General features: G+C 31.9%; 1 protein-coding gene across 15 annotated transcripts in view; it reads right to left on the reverse strand.

Annotated features, from left to right (window-relative positions):
• The window catches only part of LOC143249779 (beta-1,3-galactosyltransferase 1-like), a 29,449-nt gene extending 10,046 nt beyond the window's left edge, over window positions 1-19,403 (reverse strand). For 4 of the 15 annotated variants that reach the window (XR_013027943.1, XM_076500189.1, XM_076500192.1 and 1 more), the window contains exons 1-2: window positions 18,869-19,028; window positions 8,577-8,717 (exon numbers count right to left, since the gene is read on the reverse strand). The gene's annotated coding sequence lies outside the window, so the exon portion shown is untranslated. The other 11 variants (XR_013027942.1, XR_013027941.1, XM_076500179.1 and 8 more) reach the window with 9 other exon arrangements.
• Between the last annotated feature and the right edge of the window lie 1,988 nt (window positions 19,404-21,391).

Genomic DNA, 21,391 nt, shown 5'->3' on the forward strand with positions numbered 1-21,391 from the left:
TATTTTTATAAAAACTTTATTTAAAATTCAGATCTGTAATTTTAGGCACAATAAATGGAGGTAAAGGAAAAAGAAACAGTAAATGAGTTGGTTTTGAAAAGTTTCATAAAACAGACACTGCTTTTGATAAATCTGATAATTTTATAAAATTTGTAAATAAACAGTTAATGGAATTAAAAAATAAGAAAATTAGATGTTTTCAAAGTATGTTTTTTATTGATAAAAGATGCAAGTATAATTCTATTAAAAACTTTAAATGAAAATCAATTTCTGAATAACCTATCATAAAGCAATAAAAATATATTTTATTTTGTAGTAGATTTTAAACATAAAATATATGATAATTTATCTTTACCATACCTTGTTCATAAGTGTTCAAGACAATGCTTTTCCTTTAAAATTATTACAACCTACAGTCAGTTTTAAATACAAACCTATCGGACTTTTTGAATATTTTAAAAAAATTATTGAAAACTTTAATCCTTTTGAAATAGATAATTTACCTTGTATTTGTAGTAACAATGAATTTAAGGACACTTTTTACAAATGATATAGTAAAAGGTGATTTAGAAATAACAAAAGATAATAAATATTTAAGAAAATGGTACTAAACTGCCTTAAAAATCTAGAAATTACTATTGATAAACTAAATTATTAAACCAAGTAAAAAAAACATTTTCCATTGATTCTTTTTGGGGGTGGAAACTACATATTATTAAATGGATTAAAACTCAATCAAGAACCTTAAATTTATCTAGATATAAAATATACTTGACATTAATGTGTTTGAAAATGAAAGACATTTCTAGATACATTTATTTATTACACCTATTGGTAAAGCTGGATATAATTTTGTATTTGTGTGTAAAAAAAGGTACATCCAAATTTTAGTTAAATGAAATATGCAAGTATTTTATACAAAACCTGCTTGAAAAAAAGATACTATTATTAATTATATAAAACAACTTAATGGAATATTTACATAAACTGTTATAATTTTCCATTTTCTTATGCTATTCCTAAACTGCACAAGAATCCTGTAAAAATTAGATTTATTACAGATTCTTTAAATACTGTTACCAAATCTATTTTCACTGTACTTAACAAAATACGAGATATTTTTGTTTATCAAAAATTCAGAAAGTTTTTATGGAGTATAAATAATAATACACCAGTTTATAAAATGTCTCTAATTACATTCTTTACAAACAGCCAATTCTGTCACTGCCTATGATTTTACCACATTATACACTATAATAGATCTAAGAAACCTTGTTAGAGTATGTAATAACCCATTTAATGAAGGAGTTGTTACTGCAAAATATAAATTTACTGAGATCAGATGCAAGAAACATACTGTACTTCTGCATTTATAAGAGTTATATATCTTTTAATCAAGAGTCTATAAACAAATGGCAGGTATTTTAATGAGTACTAATTTCTCTTCAATTATGGCCAGTTTGTATCTGTTCTATGAATATTTATTTAAAAAAGTTTAAATCACAATTAATTAAAAAATATATATTGATGATTTAATTTCAGCATGCAAGTTAAACTGCCCCAAATACAAATATATCCTAAGGAACTGACAACACAAAAAAAAAGCAATTACAATGATTGTTGAGTTAATTATTCAGATAGAAATTTATACAGATAATATACAAGGATAGCTTCTTAAGTATTGCAGAATTTGTAGTAATGTACTGTTCATAATATCTAATATTAATCTATTAACATATATAAACAAATTTCTAATAGATTTGAAGAAAAAAACTTTAAATATTTTAAATTATTTTATAATTAATACAGAAAATATTTGCACAACATTGAAAATAGTGATTCAAATAATTATGCACAATAAAAAATATTTTCTAAAATTGAAATTAGTCATTGAATATTTCATTTCTTGTATAGGCAGATTAATGTAGTGGTAGTTATACCACCTTCCTTATATATAAGACCTGCTACCATATGGATCTCTTTAGAACCATTGATGATCCAGATAGTGGCATCTAAGGGTGGGAGCTATATTTTATTTTGGTTTAGTATTTAGTAATATCTTAGTATTTATGTCCAAAAATCATTGTAGGCTCAAATTCTATCTTCAGGGACAGTTTTGCTGTCTCCTCATTGATGTATTTTATTATTTTTTGATGCTTTATATTAAGTTTGTTATTTTGTTTTTCTTGTGATTAATTAACAACCTTCCTGCATCTGGCTGGAAATACTGAAAGATGGTAAAGATGTGGGGGCATTTTAGGCTAGAACACCCACATTTGCTCAAATTATTATTATTTTTAATAATGTGATGCTGATAAAGTTTAGATTGAACTGGATAGAGAGAATGTACCCTCAATGCAAGCTGGGTCTTACCTCCACCAATATCTCTAAATACAAAGGAATATTACATGGTGACCCACCTTTTGATCTATGCCACAATGTTGAATGTTTGTATTGTGGTTGTAAAAGTTATTTTATGTTTTCTTGCTTACAAATCTACATTTATACTCTAAGTATAATTTATACTATATTTTAAAATTAATCTCACTTACTTTATACAAGTACTAAGCAAATACATTATCTTGCATCATGCATCTATCTTGAATTCACTCTTCAACAGTAGTTGTAGTTTTACCTGTTGAATAATTTTACCACTAAAAACTCTACTTTTATTGTGAATTATGTTAGAGATAATAATGCATTATGGAGACTTATTTTACTTTCTTTCCTTGCTCTGCTTCTTGTGATTAGTATTTGGGAAGGACCATGTCACTTTGTCATAAACACATTTGGAAAAATATGGTTAAACTTTAAGAACTTGTGTATAAAACCATTTCCTTAGCAAATGGATAAATTAAACTACATATGTAGTAGTCTCCAATTAATTATTCTGTAAAAACAAAGTTTTGATCAAGTTTATTGCACTTCTTTTTTAGGATTTCAACTTCTTAGGGTAAGAATCAGCCAAACTACAATTATTTATTACAAGTTTTATTTCTGATTCTTTAATTGCAGATTTCATAAGAGGACATGACATAGTACCAAGTTTTAGAAAACCTAGAATACCATTTCATCTTTCAATTCAATATGCAGTCATTTTTAATTGTTTACAGAATGAACAAAACAATTTACTTTCAAATAACTTTTCTTAACCAAATTTTAAACTTTTTCTCACAGTATGTTTTACTTATCATTGAAAGCTTCTGCGTTCTTATAAATATTTAATTTCATTAGTTTATTTTTATCCATATATATTTATTTCTTAAAATAAACATTTTTAATAAGTTCGCCATTTTCTTGTAAATGTATTGTTTACATAAAAAGGGCAATAACTGTTTTCTCAATGTCAATGTACTCAATACATGTGTAATTTGAACCTCTCTATTCTAAACTTTTAATCATTCTTCCTTAGTCTTGTTTGTATGAAGTATAGTAATTACTGCCTTACTAAAAGTATCTCTCCAAAATATTGCACAGAACAGTTTTTATTCAGATAAATTAATTTTTCCTGTGTAGCCTTTTATCTGAATTGTTTTTGCTCATGGATTTGTTGTATAACAATCACTCAAAAAGTATTTGTATTTAGAAACTCAATTGTGCTATTTTATGAGAACTCACATTTATTGTCTTTAAATTGTCAAAAATAATCAAACCCTATTTTGGCTTAACATGGTGATTTATGAAACAAAAAATTTATTTATGATACTCAGCAATTGGGTTTGATTTGTCCTGAAAAGCAAAGTCCTAAGTTTACATTATCCTTCAGAAAAATTGTATTTCCAATAATACTTACCTTCCTCACACTTCAGCTCCACCCCAACTGAAGACACTGGCATGATTTAGACCTTGCTTGCTCCAGTCTTTATACCTCACTATATTGCCCATAGGAGATATGAGTTTCGGGATTCTCCACCTATGTCAGTGTGCCCTCTACACAAAATCTGTATATAAGCTCCCTGTTATTACTTCTTATTCACTTTTTCAAGACTGGCAAAAGAACCAAGAACAAACACCAGTCATTGTGGGGAGAAAGGGCAGGTTAGTGTAATAGGAGGTAAATATCAGCAGAAATACATTTTTGGCTTAGGAAAATGTAAACTTCCAAAACACATTAATCTCACACTTTAGTTAGAATCACACACTGACAAGATGTAGGAGTCAATTAAGATAAGATCAGCATCGAATGCCTCTACTTAGAAAGACGTGTAAACTGTGATATGGTATAGCACAACAGTGGGGTCTGCTCTACTCCTGGAAGAGGTACGCTATTTGCCCAGATGATATGAAATCCAAAACATAGGCAGTAAAGGCTAAATGGCTACAGCGTCAAAATCATGACATCATGAGAATATACATGCAAGAAGGAACATATTCCAAAACTGGTTCCTGGTTCCTCCTGCAAAATCAGACTCATCTACTCTAGAAATATTGTATGTACTCAAAAGAATCATCCAGTTTACAACCACACAGAAGAGGTCCTATACCTTGTTGTTGCAAAGGACTGTTGACCCAAAACTAGATTCCAGGTGTAATAGCTACAAGTATGGGGCCCACAGTGTGATATTGTATTATAGTAATATGATATTAAAATATCCCAACTTGAAAGTTCCAGAATACTGCATAGGAGCCACCAGAATTATGAAGAAAGGAATGTAGTACTAAGTGAATAAGTTATACTCTCAACCTGAAGAAGCACAGATTTTAAACAAACCAAAATTGGAATTACAGTGTACATTCACACCTCATTCAACTTAAAAAAAACAAAGGATAATCTGGTCTGGTGGACAGAGGGAATTATTAACCTAAATTCTAACTCCCCAACCGAGAAGCAAGGAAGCATCTCCTGCCCCTAGAAGTATGAGAATGATGTAGAACAAACACATTTTAACCAATAGCTCAGGACTTGATGCTCCTCTTCCATGATCATGGAATGTAATGTAATAACCAAAAAGAAAAGCCATACTCAACACAATCAAATAGCAAAGTGTCACCTATGAACCAGAAATACGAGGTGGTTCCTGCATAGGCTAGTCCTACTCCCATCAGACATCTGGGAAGAGCAACCAGGGTTATGTAAGGGAGAGTATCTAGTTTTGCCTTCTCCTTGAGTGGAATAAAAAGTGTTCAAACATTCACAAGGAACAGACGTCTGTCCATCACTCCAACAACTGTAAACTTGAAGTGGAAGGACTTCCCTCCTCCAGTATGAAGAAAGGGAAGAAACTTTGCACTGAGGAATCCTGAAGAATGATGCTTTAAAGACAGTGAAATAGGTGAACCATTATTCCTATTCTGAAAAGTTAATCACCTCTAATTTATTCAATCTTAGGGTCAGTAAGGAGAGGTAAAATCCCTTTATGCTTTACTTATGATAGCCCGTATTATGTATTGTACTAAATAATTGTGTACCACCTGGAAAGCACCAAGGTGGTCTTATGGAACATTCCATCTTGGAGCTCATTACTACTATGGCTTTTTATTTATTAGTCTACTGATAGCTATTGTGCAACTTAAAAAAGCATACCTGACCAGACAACACTGAACAGTATCAAACTGATACTGACAAGAGGGTCCCTGAAAAGGAATGGAATGACACAGAAGACATAAAGTCGTTCACATTAGAAAAAAATTCCCAAACCATTGCTTCTTTTTTAGTAAAATAAAGAAAATAAACAAACTCAAGACACACTAAAACAGGTCTAGGAGAAAACAAAAAGAAAATGTCAAAAATATAGTACTAACACTAAAGAGAAACCCCCAATAATCATGTAATACTGTCATTGTAATTTCTGCCATTGAGAAAAAGTGAATATGAAGTAATAACAGACAGCTTATTTACAGAACTGGTGTAGAGGAACATTGACATTAGTGAGAGTTACAATATTAAAATCACTGTGGGTGATATAGTGGGGTATAAAGACTATAACAAATGACAGATAATTCATACCAATACTTAGATGGGTAGAGAAGAGAAACTTTTGTGGGATAAAGTAAAAATGTTAGAAGAAACAAGTGGGTTTTAGAACTTCAGTTTTCACAATGCCTATTGATCTTAACTAATCTATCCTCTATAGAAAGATCTTTTACCCTATGTGCATGGGTGGGACTCGAATTACGAATAACTTTCTATGCAGTATCATTCAACATGGCATTACATATTTGATCTCAGAGTTGCTAAAGAACATTTCAACCAACATTGTTAATTTGGTAACAGTTTATGATAGAGGATAATAAAAACCAGATACAATATTCAGAGACACTGAAAAAAAAACAAAAAAACTGTAGATATGCATTACAGAGGTTCCAAAGATTATATAAACTTCATGATGGATACAAGTAATTTTATTCTCTAGTTGAACATCACCTTGCAGTCTTAGTCATGCTAATACTGTTGATTCTAAGACAATGTTTTGAATGCAAATGATTTTGTAACACTTATGATATTTTGCATAAACAAAACTGCACATTTTGTGTATAAACATACAGTAAATTCAGATTTATAGTCAACATTCCTTTTCCACTGTGGAGTCGGCCCAATGCAAATATTTAGAAGGCAGTTCAATTTTTTATAATTTTTTTTAGTTTATTAACTCCATATTTTTAATTCTGAATTAGGCTCTAAATTTTGAAGAAAACACAATCAGTCATAATTCAACAACTTAGTAATAATTAACTACACTTTTAATTCTGAATTTAAATTCTCCAGATTTTGCAAAAAGAAAACTTTCATAGTCACAATTCAACGAAGCAATTAGGAAAACCACATGTTCAGTTTGAATTCATGCTATCATCAAGATATGCAACTCAAAATTATCCTTTACAAATTTATCCTTCACAAACTACATAAATTGCATGATTTACCCCAAAACTCCCACTTTACATGTGACTTACTGTGTAAGCATCAAGTAATTTTACGCTCATTCTTCTCTCCCATCATAATTTATATATTATTGAGTTGTAGCAATCATAAAAATTTTATTGTTGGGTGGCAAAAGTTAAGGTATTTCAGAGATAAACAGTTATTTGATATTCATTTTAATTCTAAAAATGCATACTTAAAATGAGGCCAACTTGCCTGTGAAATAAGGAAAACCACAATACCCACACTGTAAAGGAGGTGAGAACATGAATGTAAAAAGAAACTGAAAATAAAACTAAACACGAGGGCAGGAAAATAATCGAGATCAGTGCTTCTCAAACTCTTGTTTGAGGCTCACTTGACGTAAAAGATTTTGAGGTCCCCCAACCCCCAAACCCATAACTATAGCAGTTTATTGTTTATTTAGAATTCAAATTAATTCATCATTTTTATTTTTGTCACATATTTTGACAGCCCCCAGAAAAAAGCTTTATAGCTCCCAGGGAGACCAAAGTTCCAACTGCAGAAAACACTTATCTAGACTACAAGAAATATGTTGCCAAGCAATGTTAGAGTTGAATCAGAACCAAAATTCACAAAATAGATTTGATGATTTAAGATAAGCAAACTAGTCTTAGAAAAAAGAAAAATTAAACAAAAATACACTCATAAAGCAAATATTATTTTGAACAATACTTCATTCTTCATAATATCTTTAATTTGGGCAAAAGGAGGTAATCATTGTGACCAATATTAGTGTATTGGACCTGTTGTATTAACAAGACAACACAGGTAGTGACATAAACAGATAGGAGGAACCCCACACATAATATAAAGTTCTCAAAGCAATAGCTCATATACACATTATAAAGGTGCACACTTGTCACCCACATTGAAAATAGCAAAGGAGTAATGCAGCTGGTCAAATTAATGGATGATCAGAAAGAAACCAAGAAATTCTCATGGCTAAGCTCAACAACATATTCTTACAATATTTAATAAATATCTAATCAACCACTGAAGGGAATTGCAGCAATATCCATCAACTAGTACCCTAACAATTAAGAATATTTTCATCCTTAAACTCAAAATACTTTACAAATCTTGATTAAATTAAGATATTTAGATTAACTTATTCTATGCACTAAGTCAACAATAACAATATTCTATAGTTGTAAAAGGAAAAGATATTCAAAGTTGTATGGGAGGGAAGTGGTAGAATTCATCTATAAAGCAGATGTGTCACTTATTTGTGTTCACTTTTCACGCTCACACCTTTGGCCAATTTTAATCAAACTTCAAACAGTACCCTTCAAACACCCAAGGGTGTTTGCCATATGGATCAGATTATACTCATTTGATATTTATGTTTTCATTTAAAGATTTTCTAAATATATTATACATGTATAAACAAGATTTTAAATTATTAATAATTTAAATGCTATTCAATAAAAAGATAATGAAATAATATAGATTTTCTAGTTTCTTCTAAAATACAGTTAAACCCTTCCTGATGTAAATTAGGTAATATCACAAAGAATGTTAATTTACAGTGATCTGCAAGTGTACAGATTCATAAATACATGAAGATGGAATCCAACATTAACTTACTAATTGTAGGCAAGTTATTAACTTTATTATTAAACCACTTTTTTAAAACTTATGAAGATTGAAAAAACAAACTATTATGCACAATAGTTCGAGTAATAACTAATACCCTGTTCAGGTGAGGATCTTCTTTCCAGTTGAGTTGCAACATTTTGCAAGATCTGTGGTAACAGTCTTCATGTAAATACCTCTAACATAGTCTTGTTCTGGGAACTGCTTTTGAGGCAGAACTGGCATTTCAGGTCTTAAGCTGAAAATGACATACAACTGTATTAAGAATGAAAAAACAATTAGTTAGATTTAAAAAACATAAAAATCACTAAAATTAGCACATACAATAAATAACTACTCTTTCAAATGATGTAAATCTTCAATATAGAATTTGTAAAATAAAATAGTGAATGTACATAAAATTTTAGAGCACTTTAAAAATAACTTAAAAAAAACAAAAAAACATTTACATCCAAGCCTGATAAAATTAAGTTAAAGAAAAATTGAGTTACTTGGATAACTTATATTATAAATTACAAGCTAAAAGTTTCTTATGCAATATACCACATCTATAAGAAAAAAAACTTTGCACACAAGATTTAAATTAGTAAAACTATCCCAAACTTTACATAAAGAATGTAATAAGCCCAGGCATATTTTAGAGTACAAATATTTTTGTAACATATTTAAATTGTATTTTATTTTTTTGTACACTTTATTAAAAGCTTGCCTTATTTTGTGTTGATGCATTACATAATTTTAGAATTATAGTAAGAATTCCTTCTTCAATACAGAATGGGTCCAATAGACTGACCCAGTGCATATTTGTTTAATTAGACTTTAAACCATATGAAGCAAAACTTATTGTGCACTGTACAATTAGCTTTACAATATATGAATTGTTAAAAACAAACCAGTAGCACTGTATGAGCATTGTTGGACTAATAGCAATGAATTACCATGAGTGTTGTAAAGCAACTAATGGGAGCATTACTTTTACCTTTAGCTATTTGTACATTAAAATTGTTAATCGTTTCTGCAAATTCTGTTGTTGAAAGTCAAATACTCACAGTGGAGCATCAAGTCAAGTAGTTTAACTGCATAACCAAAGCAGTAATGGTATTAATTTTTTGATATTGAAAATTACCACTTAGTTGTTTTTTCTACAACCTAAAAGTAAAATTTCAAAACTTTGGTTTGCTTTATGCAACCTCTATTTACAAATTCAAATTTCCTAATTTACATTCCATTTACTAATGTGATAATAAACTTAGAAACTCACTCCTAACAAGCTTTCTTGTAGCAGTTATTTGTGGCCAAACAATCAGTCTTTTAGGTTTTGCTAGTTTCGAAACAGAAAATATTGTACTTAAAGTATTCTTCTTACATTTGTATAATAAAATAAAACATTCAATCATGTGTGGTAGAAACAATGTGCATGAATCTAAGTTTAACAGAAAAAGAAAGTTGAAATTTAAACTACAGAGATAATGTAGCATTTATGACAAAGATATGAAAAAACAAATATCTGTTCTAAGAACAAGTTGCAAGTTTTTGATAAAATTATCAAGCTAAAGTGTTGTAACTCAACATTTTGTCAGTAAGAATTCTAAAATAATCTTTATAGTTTAAGTATCAAAAATGTAAAAAAAGAAAATGGAAATAAGTGTGTGTGCATTTATATAAAATGTAAAAATTAGCTCACTTTCTCTTTAGGTTTTCTCAATCAGATATCCCTCTTCAGTATGTTAACATTTTCTTAAATCAAAAATGTATTTCTAGTATAACTTGCCTTCACTAACAGCTATTATTCAACTGCCAGGGTTTCTTCCCCTGCCCATCTGAGCATTAGTCTATCTCCTCACTTACTTCAATCTTGTATGCTAAACTTAATTTTCCTTAATGATGCCTCATGACACACTCCACTCATATCAATACTTTATTGCAATACTGTATATGAACACCTCATTCACATAATATTATCACTTCAAGACTGACTCAATCCCAGTCTCCTAATGCCAGCTCTAAGTAGAAGCATGTATTACTGATTAGATATGACTTGCAGAAAATTCCTCACTTTCAAAGAAAGCTCAGAATAAAAAGTTAAACAGTCTGTGAACAAACAGCAAAAACCACAACAATCAGTGATGTCTGTTGGATCAGGAGCTATTAAATATAAACTTTCAGATAAAGGTGATACATGGCATATGAAAATCAGGAATCAGGTCACAAATGCATGTCAGAAACATGTAACACAGCTTTAATATACAAATTAGGTAACTAGAATGGTAATTTGGGACAAAGAACTCAAAAAGACTTGAGGAATCTGGAGAGTACCGAGTAATCAAAAGAATATTTTGTTGGCAGTATCAAATGATAGTCGACAAGATAATCTTACACAAGGTGATGGTAGAAGATTCAAAAACCTTTGTCAAAGAGTCAAGTCAAAAAACAAGTTATGGTTGGCAGTTTTGACTGAAGTGGGTTCAGTCTCTCTCAATAGATCATTACTGATGTGTGTGCAATTTCTATTCATAAATTTCCATCACAGAATTAAGCAAAAACAGAGATTCATTGTAACCTTATAAAGGAAACCCCAATACTGTGTGAAAGACTCCATAAACTCTATACTTGAAGCTTGAGGTCCTAGATTGCCATTTCTAACATGTCAGATCATTGTTGTCTTTACAGAGATGACCCAAAAAGAACTGGAAAAAAAGGTGAAGATGCCAATCCAGTACAATCAACAGGATCCAATAATGGGTTGGAACAAATCAAAATTAGCACCTTGGGTAACAAGTTATAATCCTGTCCTGATGGAAAGTATCAATTGCCAAAGCTTGAAGGTTAGGTATTGGAGATCAAATTGCCAGCAGATGGATAGCAAACCAAACAATGTGGCAAAATGAATGCCAAACCAACAGAACCTTGTGATGCAGCATATATTCTGTTTGGGTTGAAGCAACTGGTATTCTACCACAGTCATCATCTATGAAACATGGCAAGCTAGTATAATATGATTGGAGTGGTTTTGAGAAAAGAGGCCCCAAATTCGAAAACAAGGATCCCTGGACCAAATGTCTCCTTGATAAGAAATGCAAGACACCACCATGGAATTGTTGGAATGAACCTTATATTTTTACTATTTAATCAGCAACCATGAGGCATTGCTTTATGAAGACTAAAAAAGAACTAAAGCACTGGGTAGGAAAACCTCTTCATCCATGTGTAGATCCTGCAATTCCTGACTGTTGGTGTATGCACCCCATCCCTGGAGCAAGGCATTCATGAAGAGATGGAATTCTGGACAAGACTGCAGCAGAGGAACCCATATTTTAGTTTTGTCCCAACTTATCAACCCCTCAAAATCCAAGAATGATCTTTATTAAAGAAGCTGGTGTTTGCAGTGAATCAATGTTAATGATCCCTTGGTTGCATAAAGACCATTAGAAGGATTTTTTGTGTTCTATGCAGTGAGAGAGATGAGTAACATGAAGTCAGGTGAGCCCAACTGAAAGACATGATTTAGAGGGGGGAAATACCAAAACTGATGGCATACTGAACTGGAGAAAGAATGGATGTCTAAGCTCCAAGAATGAAACCTTCTGTGATTATTTCTGACAGTAGAATCAGGGCATGATATTCTGACAATTGATAAGATGGTCTCACAGTAACCAGTTCTCTGTGGAACAAAGATGATAAGAAAAATTCTTATGATTCTGCAGAAGCCATGGAAAGATGATGCAAATCCAAAGGTAAAAACTCTAAACAACAGTACCTGAACCTTGTGCACATAAAACATCAACAGTGGCAGAATGGAACAGTACCTGAACCTTGTGCACACAAAACATCAACAGTGGCAGAATGGTACCACTATGTGCAGATAAGAGTTGACTACAATGAAATTAGACATTTACAATCCCAGTGAAAAATTTTATTTCAGCCTGAGGAATGAGTAACTTGTGAACCTTGGAGAATCTAGGCATTGATACAAAAAAGAAAGACTGATGACTGGACACCAATCTCTTGTCTTCATAGGATGGGAATAAAAACCCCCATAAGAACTAGTACGACTCTCTCACTACCCACAGATCAACCAATTCTGATAGTGCTAGAACAAACTTCCAAATCCAAAGGATCTGCCAGAGACAAAAACTGTGCAGGTAGCATATGAAAAATCAACTAAATCAATAAGGTAACACAGAGAATGCTGTGGGATTCTAGCTGTAAGTGTAAGATAGGTATATTTTGGAGATAAGCATTTTCTGAAACTGAAAATCTATTTCAAGTAATACATGCCTCCATTCACACTTCCTTCTCTACCAAGAGTTGGCATTAGGAGACTGGGATTGAATCAATCTCTAAAAAGTGATAACAGGATATGGAGTACATTAACTTAGATGAAGAGTTATGAGACAAATATTGCCAAGGGTAAATAAATGGGGAATAAAAGACTGAAGCAAGCAAAAAATATTAAAAAATCATACCAATACTTAGATGGGCAAAGGAAGAAACCCTGGCAGTCAATTAATGGCAGTAAGTATAAGCAGGAGTAAGTATGATTTGGTATTAGTGTTAAGGAATTTGACATTCCAATACCAGACTGGTAGCCATTCAGAATTTGTGGAAACACACTGTAAACCTTTCCTTTGCACATAAATATTGTCAGCTTCTGAGAACATGTTCATTGGGACAGTTTGTTTTTTAATTTTGCACAAAGCTACTTGAGGGCTATCTGTGCTAGCCTTCTCTAGTTTAGCAGTGTAAGCATAGAGGGAAGGCAGCTGGTCACCACCACCCACTGCCAACTCTTGGGCTACTCTTTCACCAATGAATAGTGGGATTGACCATCACATTATAACAATCCCATAGCTAAAATGGCAAGCATGTTTGGTGCGACAGATATGTGAACCTGCGACCCTCAGAGAGTCACATGCCTTAACCCACCTGGCCATGACGAAACTCACTGTGACAGATTCACTGTTATAAATTTATTTTTATTTCACTTAGTTTGATGCACATGACCTGTATTGTTGGATGTGTACTGCAAAAGTTTCACTTGTTCTCTAAATCTATAGAAGATTCTTGAATAATAATCAACAATACATATTTTACAGAAAGACTAGTGCATCTTCAAACATTGTTGGACTTTAGACAATCTCAGCCAAGGAGTATATAAAAGCAAGCCATCACAAGATACCAAAAGACAGTAACAGAATATTGTTTGATAGCTACAGTCTACAGTCCTACACTATAAGACTAGGAAGCTATAATTGTGATTAATGCTTATTAATTGGAAGACTACAAATGTTGTTCAGGAATGTTTATAGATTTTGATCATTACAAACCATTCAACTTCAGTGGTTTAACTTCACACATTAAACATCTTCATCAGTAAAAAGTCAGCTGATAAGTAGCGTGAAGTTAACTAGCACGTAGTGTAACAATATTAACCCAAAATTAATTTGCTCACCATGATCCTGGGACATTGATGAAATATTCAGTTCTAAACCAGATAGAAGACTTTATATAGCTTATAAAACTCTTGTATATAAAACAATATTTGTAATAACTGTTATTATAAATTGTATTGTTGTTTTTACATCAAACTATTTTTGTGTTAAGAAAGATAATTGTGTATATCAATCTTGTTGACAAATATAAATGACACATATTGCCATTAAATTAACTTCAAAATTAAAATTTCTACTTATTTGAAACCTTATTACTTAATTTATGTAGCACAATAAAGTGTAGAATCATCTGTGATAAATTATAATTTGTAGCATCATTATATGCAATGCTAGTTAACGTTTTGATAATACTGGAAATGTGTCTTCGTTCTGTTTCCAACATAATAGTGGATTAAACTATAGTTCTGAAATTGACAAAGATCTATAGAAATTAATTTCACTGGTGGTAGAAACTTTTATCATAACCTGTTTGACCAATATCATTAATAAGTAGGTGCCTGAAAGTATCTCACTACATCAAATCCAGAAAGTTTCTTGCCATAAACTTTTAAACAAGTATGGTGCTCATAATGAGGAATCATCCATTTACTGCCACTATTTCTACAGATAATGTGAAGCAGCAAGAGAAGATGGAGATCAAGTATAGTCATGTCAAGAACAAACTAGAAAATAAGACAAGCCATCCCAGAAAAACAACCTTCAAGAAGAGAAGCGATATAGCTATAGAAGAGGTTTACTTAGTATGAATGAGAAGTATCCAAACAAAAGTCTTCATGACATGACTGAAAACACAAGGAGCAAAAGTCATGCCAGAGGATAGAGTCCAAAACTGGTATACTGCATTGCTGTGAATAAACCAGAAAAAATGGTGCGATGACCAGCTATCAAGATGTAAAAAAGGTATCCAAAACATGCATCATTTTTATTCAAATACAGCAAGGTTAAAAAAAAAAACTATTAAAAGGAAGAAATCTCTTCCATCTGAAGCTGGAGAATCATTAGATGTTGCTCAAAGAAGAAGAAAGATTAGGGGATGTTAGTCCCATTGTAGAAGGAAACAATGAGTGGGTGAGAATAGTAACATGTACAGAGGCAAGGGACTCTTGTCTGTGGTATTGAAACTCAAGAGCTACAACTCTTTTTCTTCAAGATGGTGGAGGTTCTGAAAATAGATTGTGTAGAAAAAATAATGGGAAAATGAGAAAGAGAAACAAAGGTGGAGACAGTAAGTTACAACTTAAGTGATCCAATTATTGGTCATGAAGCAAGTCTGCAGGCTGAAAAAAAAATGCCCCATATAGGACACAAGTTTATTGAGCACAAAGAGAAGTAGTAACCAGCAAAATGAACACAAACTAACACTCAGGAGGAAAGATACAAGAAGAGGGAGAGGAGTGGTAAGAAAATGATACAGACCAAAGAAAGCAAGAGGATTAAAAAAAAACTGATAAAATATTGACAGTAAGTAGCTTCTGCCCAAAACTCCAAGATAAGAGGAATACCCAAGTACCATATGGCATACGAGTAGAACAAGATACAAGGCATATATAAGTTGAACTGAGGAAGATGAAACATGTTTGAATAATGTTATAGTAACAGAGAGATAATGTGAAGAGATACAGTCAATGATGAGACCCTTGCCAAGTTAGAAAAATGACTAACTATAGGTGTGTCTGTTTGAAGTTAAGCACAAAGTTACACAATGGGCTATCTGTGCTATGTACAATACAAGTATCAAAACCGAGTTTCTAGCACTGCAAATCTGTAGAGATATTGTTGCTACTGGGAGGTGACCAACCAAAGATAGCTCAGAAAAGCTATCTGGATACCAGTAAAGAGCCTCAGACAAGAGAAAAGTAGAAAATAGAGCAAAAAGAAGGAGAGGATGGTAGAAGTGACTCCTGCTAAAATATACTGAAAATAAGTGACTAACCCCAATCAGACAGAAGAGATTCCACGAATTTATGTTCCACAAAAATGGAAGGGGAGCAAACACAAATCACATTAAAAGGAATCATATAAACAAGAACAAGGGAGGAAGAATTGTGAATGATGAAAAATAAAAAAATAAAATGAAACAAAGATCATAAAGAAAGATTGCATATAGGAGCAAGGGAAAAGTATCATACAAATCTGACAAAAACAGGAGAGAAATGACATGCTTCTCAACAGCAAACAACAAGAATGTATTCTTACGATGGATGGTATGGGTATTGAACCTTTAATTACAATAAAGAACTTTACGGAGAGTAATGTCAGACATGGAAAGAGCTCAACAAAATTATTAACCTTGTGTCTACAGTGAGGAATAAATAATATGTAGGAGATAGATGAACTGGGAAGGAAGGTAATATCCATAAATGGTGGAAACTGGCAATAACAACATCTTCCACAGACAAAAAACTCCAACAGCCATAAACTGTCATAAGTTAATAAAGGATGTTTTATGGCTTCTCAAGTTATTCAAACTACAACAGTAGATATTAATTAGTCTCGTTCCAAATGATACTTCAGCTTCAAGAATAAAGTTAAAAACTCCAGTGGACAAAGCTTCAGAAATGCAAGTAGGCAGAGTTAGAAAACTGCATGAAAGATAACCCTAAAACAGCTGTAGTGTACCACTATACAGCTATTAACAAAACTGAGAAATGGCACATTATAAAATTTGGAAAGTTCTAAAATAAAGAAAAGACATGCACTGACAGACAAAACATGCAGAAAGATAGCAACTATGATAATAAAGGTTACTAAATCAAATCACATGTTGTGAGTAATCTTTCAAAATTCAGAAACAAAATTAAGTACACAGTGGCAGTTTTGATTTAAGAAATGAATTTCAAGTGCAAGTGCTTATGGGATTACTATAAATGAATGATGTGTTGCTCTCCTACTTGGGCTTTTGCAATATATTAATTACATCCTGTACTAGCACAATTCACATTAAAACATGATTCATGTGAGTAGTAGTACAAGGCTAGTGGTAATATGCAAATCTCAACAACAATCACATGACAACAGTGACTGTGTGCAGAGAGATGGCAGGACCTTTTAAAAATTCAACATTTCATATCTTTTCTGTTCTGAATGTGCCTTGGGGCAAAAGAATGTTTTCCCACTGCCATCACTTTAAAGAACTACTCAATTGACACTTAATTTCAAAACCACCAATTGTGTGTGTGTGTGTGTTTTCTTAAAGCAAAGCCACATTGGGCTATCTGCTGAGCCCACTGAGGGGAATCGAATCCCTGATTTTGCTTTGTAAATCCATAGACATACCGCTGCACTAGCAGGGGGCACAAACCACCAACTACTTCAGAGTAATACCACTTACAGCTTTTTGTTGTTGTACCAGCAGACAGATTATCACAGAGTAACCTTTCAACCCACTGACAGCGTTTATAATAACAGGTCTCCTATCAAATCAACTTCTCTCACGATAATACTTTCATACATATACAGATTGAAGGTTTAAATAGATTTACATGTACAGGTTATATTACATTTTGCACAATATTCTTTTATCTCTGTAGAAATATATTACCGATAGTTGTAGTAACAAGACATGACCAAGTACCAATATTAACCAGGAATTATTACGTGATCCTTTATTTGTATCTGTTTCATTAGTTTTTCAGGAAAAAATTGGTTAAATATATAATGCATTTGTACCCTAACAAAATTTAACCTTAAAAACTAAGCACACAAAGTGAAAATCATAACACAAATGGGCAATATACTTTTATAGTATATTGCATATAAAAATCCATAACTAGAATAAACAGCATCTGTTCATTACAAAAGAAAAAATTATTATTTTATATGCAGGTCTATAAGAAATTACCTTTCATCTATGGGTTGAAGTTTCATTTTTCTAATATTTTAACACCATTCCAAGATGTTAGCAGAGGCTAATTTATAGAGATAATTTCTCGAATATGAAGAAGCTTTTGTAAATTGCTGATGAACAAAAAGAGTAAATTTTATGATGACAAATAAGTACTAATATACCCAAGCACTCTAGAACAAGAATAAGTACAATAAATCCTGAAAATAAGCCATTCAAATAGTTTTTTTATACTCACTTGAAACTTTGGTGATTGTAATAATCAGAAACAATAATTTTATTAGTTGACTATTTTCATGATGTGCTAATAAACTTAGGTGAACAACCTTGAATTAGTAAAAAAAACAAAAACAATAAGAAATCATAATGGCAAAACTTTTTGTTGAAAATGACAGCACCATTTTCTTTAACTGAGCAGATGATAATAAAGCAATTTTTGAAGAAGAATTCCTAAGGCATTAATTAAACAAAAGTTGAGAAAGAAAAGTTTTTGATTTGAGTAGCAAATAATTCACAAATCTGTTTAGTGAGTAAGCTACAGACATCTTAGGTGTAGCCTGAGTTTGAGGTAGAAGTTCAGAGACCCATAGAAAATTAGGTTTTAGGGTAAAGTTTAGATCTCAAATTAATGCTGCTTTACAATGATCATTAAAAGTGAGCTTACTCATGCTGAAAATCAGTTTGTTAGAATGTTGTCTGTTGTTGAATAGATTGGAGTAGTTTAAGTTTCTTCAGCTTTATGTTATGCATTTATTCCTATCAAGCCATTTTGTTATTACTCGAGTTGCTTGAGCACATTCACGAGGTAGATGTTCTCAAACTTAGAAACATGATTATGGAATTAATTGAAATAGGTAGTGAAATTCTTCAATAGATGCATTCTGAAAGATCCATACACTTGACTTCATCATTTGAAGTACTTCTTAGATCTGATAATAAACACTAATCAAAAACTGCCTCCTTAACTTAACTGTTATTCTGTTATTAGTAAACTACTGAATTATATTAAACTGATAAAACTACTGAATTATATAAACTGATAGCGACTAGTAACGAGAAAGAGCAATGATACAATTTAAAATCTTAAATCACCTGCACAGTACCACATTAAACACAAAAGTTGCGACTTCCACAGTAGACTACTTAACACCAATTCTGTAGCACATTACAAGCACTGTAATATTAATAGTATAACACATACTACAGCACTATTAAATTTAATTACGCTATAATACAAAGTGATACGACAACCACTAACCTTAAAAGGTCAACGTATGTTATTTCATGCAATATCATTTGCATGTGCTGACATCTACGAGTACAATGATTCTAACGAAGGTTGAAAGTAGGTAAGAACAGTCAAATATGTTTAAACGAATTAAGTTAAAATGCGAATAGAAACTTCTAAGCTGCGAGTTCAAGAAACAGAAAATGAATGCACCATTGCACTTGCGTAAAGCACGTGACATCAAAAATTCTTGATAAACTTGAGTCATTATACGTATTGCTCAGTCATACTGCACACGTGAAACGTATAGTTCTAGCTCTGTCTCATTTTCAATAATAATAATAAAAAAAAAACATTTGTTAAGGTATTTCTTGTGAACATTTAGAAACCACTTGATTGTGAATGAACTGCACCTGCTGAATTAAAAACTGCTGATTCTCAAGCTGAATGTGAGTTTTGACCTTCACCAAGCACAAACTATTTAACAGCTCTGTTATATGTCAGAGGGGCTGGTGCCCCCAACGGTTAGTGGCTCAATCTTTATTTAAATAATAAAAAAAGATGTGGTTTGCCTACTGTGCCTATTTATATTCATGAAATGTCAAAAACGTTGAACAACTCACTACGTTACAAACTCAAATAAAATAAAATAATCAGGGCCAGTTTCCTTGACTTTTCACAATAATTTTTCTCCCTGGTGAGAAAACTGTAAGTCTACCGATTTGCTTGTTTATTTTGGAATTTCGTACAAAGCTACACGAGGGCTATCTGCGCTAGCTGCCCCTAATTTAGCAGTGTAAGACTAGAGAGAAGGCAGCTAGTCATCACCATCCACCACCAACTCTTGGGCTACTTGGGTTGCTGTCATTAGCTGCAGTGAACAAACTTCAACGTTGAATAAAACGTGTTCATTGTCTATTTATTAAATAATTCTCACGTTATGAACCTTAAAAATGCATAAACAACCTGGTTTATAGGTTGTTTACAATAATTTCAAGATATATTTACATTTTGTTTGTAACTAAGTATTTATAGGAGTCAACTAACGGTTCTTAGCCATTTTTTTACAACATATGAGACCAAACAGTTACGATTTTTTTAATGTTTATTATGTAAACACCAATTTGGTTCAGTGGTCTGAAATTTCAGTTACCAATTCAAAGGCAATTTTAATTCTAATTATTAAGGAAAATGACCTTCATAACTTTACGCCATTGAATTGTTCCTGTTTGTGTATAAGCCATGTGCCAATCGATATGGCACATCAGTCTGAAAAAGCAAGCATATGGTATTTTCAGATGCATCAATAAACTCACAAATAATAATAATATCAAAAACATGAGGAACAACAAAATCTATTATGCAGAATATATATGGCTGAACAAAGTTAAAATTAGTCGTTATTTGCATAAAATATAAATTAGGGTTAACCTATAGAAATCACAGTATTCCATCCCTCCCAGAGAATACTCGCCATCCACTTCTCTTGGTCATTCCATAAATACAAATAGAAAAGACATAGCGTCTAGTACTCTTAAAATCTCTACACAGTTGATCTGTTTGTTTTGTCTTATGTGGAAAGCTACTTGAAAGCTATCTGCATTAACTGTTCCTACTTTGAAAGTTATATATTACAGAGAAGGCAGCTAGTCAATACCACCCACCGTCAACTCTAGAGCTACTCTTTTTAAACAAATAGTGGAATAGACTATCACATTATAATGCCTCCACAGCTAAGAAATCAAGAAAGTTTGGAGACGGGATCTGAACTCACAACTGCAAGTTCTCTAACTATCAGGCCCTCCATATACAGTTGATTTCTATAATTAACACACATGGTATTAAAGCATATAGCAAATACAAAGAAGAATGACCAATGACAACGCGTAACTTAGGCATCAGTAAGTTAGCAATATTCCAGAACTGTTTTTCATACCAATTTTCGGCATTCATACTTTGTAGCGCATAGATGTGAAAATATTTTGAAAACAAATGTTCACATGATTAAGCTAAACACAATAGAAACTCGTCATATTTCTTCTTTCTTTAGCCTATTGGCCAGTCACTAGGTTTTAACTTTAAAATGTGAGATTCAATAAAAATATTGAAATATACATACAAGTTATAGATTCATTGTATCTTGTTCCAGCCTGTGCTGAACAATTACACAGCATAAAAAATAAATATTAAACCCTTTAATAATTATGAGTTAGTTTTAAGAAATATTCCAAGTGAAACGTCTTTTGGGTTTGCCTAATTATGTGTTTAAATAACTTTAAAGCAAGAAACCTTTTGATGAAGATTCAAAATAAAACAATCTGCAATTTTACATTATGACATGTTTAGAAAGGGAGACTTTAAGGTTAAATATATTAATAGGTGAACAT

Source organism: Tachypleus tridentatus, chromosome 4, assembly GCF_004210375.1.
Source record: "Tachypleus tridentatus isolate NWPU-2018 chromosome 4, ASM421037v1, whole genome shotgun sequence".
NCBI classification, from domain to species: domain Eukaryota; kingdom Metazoa; phylum Arthropoda; class Merostomata; order Xiphosura; family Limulidae; genus Tachypleus; species Tachypleus tridentatus.